The sequence below is a fragment of the Charadrius vociferus genome, unplaced genomic scaffold, assembly GCF_000708025.1.
Source record: "Charadrius vociferus isolate BGI_N301 unplaced genomic scaffold, ASM70802v2 scaffold156, whole genome shotgun sequence".
Lineage (NCBI taxonomy): Eukaryota > Metazoa > Chordata > Aves > Charadriiformes > Charadriidae > Charadrius > Charadrius vociferus.
This window is the reverse complement of record NW_009649042.1, coordinates 1,392,527-1,397,083: the sequence shown is the minus strand read 5'-3', so window position 1 is coordinate 1,397,083 and position 4,557 is coordinate 1,392,527.

Sequence of the window (4,557 nt, the reverse complement as noted above, 5' to 3'; positions counted from 1 at the left end):
GGCAACACACAATAACTATACTGCTTACGCTAGAATTTCTAATTTGAAAATAAAGGTACATTGTGTTTCCTTAGAAAGATCAAAGAACCTCAGTACTACAAAAGTCTCACCACTATTTTGTAATTTTTCCCATTGTTTTTGTTATATCCACATCTTTTATCTTCTGTCTAAACTGTAAGGTCTCTAAAGAATTACTCGAATGAGGAACTGGTGCAGATCCTGCTCTAATTGGACAGAGAACTCTTGCCACTATCCCAGTGAAAATCAGTATTAAATACAGAAATTACTTCCTCTGAATGAGTTATATTTATATAACAACTGAGATAACAGCTTCTGCCTTGGACTCACACAGGTACTCAGGTAGAAGAATGAGAAAAATCTCAAAGCCCAAATAGATGCTGATGCTCAGTAGTGCCCTCAGATTGGGCTAGTGACAAAATTTGCTGCCTCTCTACATTGCTTTTTGACAAGAACATCTATTGGGTTTGTGCGTTTCATGTCAGAGAGAATTCTTGCTGAGGAAACACGAGGTGCGGCCAAGTCTCTGCTGCCTTTGCCCATTTCACGCACGTTTGTGGTAATGTCAAGGAAGAAGGAAGGAAAAGGGACATTCCACATTCAAGGCAAAGCTTACAGCAAGGTGGTTAAAATTTATAGGAAGTCTGAACTCTACATGGAACATGTTGAAATGAAAGCACACATTCCTGATAATAGGCTTTGGGAGTGTAACTTCAGGTTGGTTACAGTGCAGCCGTAGCCTGTCAGCTTAGGAGAAACCTTCAGTTATGTCTGGTGCACCTGGGGAAACAAAAGTCACGATGGAGCCTGGACTGTGGCAAGGAAGGGAGAAAGATGTCTCAAATATTTGACTCCTTATTCAGGTTTTATTCAGTGCAGAATGCAAACTTCTTATAGCTTCATGCAAACTTCTTTTGGCTTCATACAAACTTCTTATGGTTTCAGGACTCTATTCCTTACCATGATGCTATAAAGTAATAAAATGCAGTTTTCAAGCAGTTTGGCAGCTGCATTACTTATATACTACTTTTCTAAGTTATATATTCAGAGTGAGAGAAATGAAAGGCAAGAGCATGCACACTGACATACTGCCGCTTTTCTTGAGAATTTTATCAGAGATTTCAAATAGACTAGGTAAATAAACATCAGTTGATTGAAAGTGTTTGTGACCACCTTTTCCCAAAACACGTTTTCACAAGAAACCATGAAGTCCTTACCCAGAACAACAGACTACAGGGTCTCACCGTCACTCTTTTTTTTTTTTTTTTAACCAAATGAATCAAAATGTCTCATTTTCATTCATATTTGCACTGAAGATATTTGATGTGAAACCTCCTTATTTCTTGGCAGCTAGATCTTATTTCAGTAGTAGAGAGGGAACTACCTCTTAATTTTCAGTGCATTTGGTCTTTTAGAGACCTATTACTGGAGTATTACAGATAAACCTTTGGGAATAACAGTTAAGGATAATTCCTTAGTGGGAATTTTCCTCTGATCAAGCCAATGGGAGCTAAATTGTTTAGGTTTTGTTTGTTTGTTTGTTTGTTTTCTTCATATATGCCATACAAACTGGTTATTCTCACTGTGGAAAAGATTTATGGTCAGTTCTCAAGTTGTAATATTAAAAAGCCATCAATCATCTGAAGATAAAAACAGATACAGTATAATCTCAAAGCTAGAAGTTGTCATGAAGGTACAAGAGGAAAGCCACTGAAGTAACAACAGCAAATTCACTATCGCCAGTTGACAGATTATTAATAACAGTTGAATTAAACTGAGTAGGAAGATACTCAGTTTTGTCCAGAGCAAGGTTTCCAGAATATTGACACTATCAGAGACTAAAATGGAGAATTTACAAGTGTCATAACCTCACTTCCTGGTGAGTTGGACTTCATATCCATGAAAAGTAAGAGAGGGACTGTATATGCATATTTACGTTGAAACAGACGGGTAGATGTTAGCACTGTTGGAAACAGTATGGTAAAATGAATGAGTTTCTTCCCAGTTTGAAATTACATTTGCTGCAGTATGCAGTGTTGGAGGTAATATTAACCTGCTCACCAAGACTACAGAAATGAAGATGAGACTCCTTCATGCTTACTTATACTGATCTTTAATTTTAAACATATTCACTTGTTCATGTTAATTTCTTTGGACTACATTGTGACACCTTTAATGACAGAATTAAACCTCTATTCCATTTACCAGATAAAAGCACAATATTGTTCATTTTTTGCTCACAACATGGACAGGAGGAAGACTAAAGGCAGTCACACAATAGGCTCTTATCACTTTAATGCATTATATATTCTTATTGTAGTGGCACTCAAAGGTCCCATTAAAGTTTCAGAAATTTAATACACTGGATAGATCTTTCATGGATTTGTCACATAATTAAAAAAAGTAAAGTCCAAGCTGTATTACTCATCGATTTAGACAGAAGCTCCCCATGAGCACTTTAGATAATCCTCATCCATCAGTCATGTAAACTGGTGTAAAACATGCTAGTTTGATGGTTGAAAGTAATTTTAATACAGCTTTTTCAAGTTTTTCATGTATTTTATACTTGTTCTTTTTTTTTTTTTAAAGTTGTTAAATACATCTAGATTCCTTTTTAATTTAAGATGACATCAAAGAAAATAGGATTTATAAAAGCAAGCTTATTTTGATTGTCCTGAGGGTAGGAACATGTAATTATTTAATCACATGACACATTTCAGCCTAAAAAGTTTAGCCTGCTTCATCTGGAAATCAAAACATACGCATTTTAAATATCTTCACTGTGGGTCAACATGACAGTCTTTTTCTTGTGGTTATAGTACGCACAGATGGAAAGTTGGAACTCTTCTGTTCATAATTTTTTAAAAATTTCTAAGCCTTATACAAACCATGGGCTAAAGCGTTAGGGCTGAGCAACTTTGATTTGAGGCAACTGAATGGATTCACTTCCTGAATAAAGTTACCCTATACAAGTTTCCATTTGAGTCAAAAACATTATCCAACCTTAGAAAAGAAAGCCTTGAGCCTACTGATGCATTCCATCAATAAAAGCATGATTGAAGGTTATATAGATTTGCAGTATTGAATAGTTAGCATTACTAGAGCTCTTCAAAATTTTAAGAGCACTTTAGTTTTGAAGATTGAAATGCTCATAATAATATGAAGTGCTCTCATAATTTCAAATCACGCTATACTACAGCTCCCCGTTTTCTTATTACTTCTAAATTTCAGCTGCACATTTCTTATAATCAATGTGTTGGTTTAGAAAAGTGTTGCACTGCCTTTTTTACCAAGGCTCGAAACCTCATTCTAAATATATAGTGACATTTGCTGGGCCTTATGTATGACAGTCTTAAAAAGGCAAAAACAACAAACGAACAAACCAAGCCACCCAATGACCTTGATAAAAACCTATTGTATCAGCTGAAGTAAAAACACAGAAAAGTTGCGTTATATAAATTTGTAATACTTTTTTTAAAAAGGCAATTAAACAAATGAGAACACAGTTGACTGTTGGTAACGTTCTCCTTCCACTGGTTAATAAATATTTTTGGAAGCAATCTACTGTCAAATAGCCAATTAACTACTTTTTTTCTCAATGGAAATGGTATGAGAAATTACAGTGAAATCATAGAATCATAAAATGGTTTATGCTGGAAGGGGCCTTAAAAATCATCTAGTTCCAACCCCCCTACCATGGGCAGGGACACCTCCCACTAGACCAGGGTGCTCAAAACCCCATCCAGCCTAGCCTTAAACACCTCAAAGGATGGAGCTTCCACAGCTTCTCTGGACAACCTGTTCCAGTGCCTATTTTCCATGTGCCTTAGCAGAGTACCCAGGAGGATCTGCTCCATCATCTTGCCGGGCACAGAGGTGGGATCGACTGACCTGTAGTTCCCTGGGTCAAAGGGGTTATGTGTCCCCTTTGCCATTCAGCCGGAACCTCACCAGACTGCCACGGCTTCTCAAATATGATGGATAGTGGCTTAGCAACTTTGTCTACCAGTTTTCTCAGGACCACTTTCACAGTATTTTGTGTTTCATGTTTTTTAATTTGTGCCCATTTTCTCTTTTCCTGTCAGTGGACACTAATGAGAAGAGTCTGTCTCTCATCTTAATTCCCATTCAGTGGGCATTTATACACATTGACAAGACCCCCTGAGCCTTCTCTTCTCCAGGTGGAACAGCCCCAGCTCTTTGAAGGTCTCTACATATGAAAGAAGCTCTAGCCTCTTCATCATTTTCATTGCCCTCCACTGGACTCAAATTAGTAATTCCGTATCTTTCTTGTACTGGGGAATGCAGAACTGGACACAAGGCTCCAGATAGTGCCTCAGCAGTGCTGAGTAGAGGGGAAGGCTTAGCTTCCTCAACCTTCTGACAATACTTTGCCTAATGTAGTCTAGGATACCATTAGCCTTCTTTGCAGCAAGGGTGCATTGCTGGCTCATGTTCCACTTGGTGTCCACCAGGACCCGCAGGTCTTTTTCTGCCAAGCTGCTTTCCAGCTAGTCACCCTCTAGCATAGACTAGTGC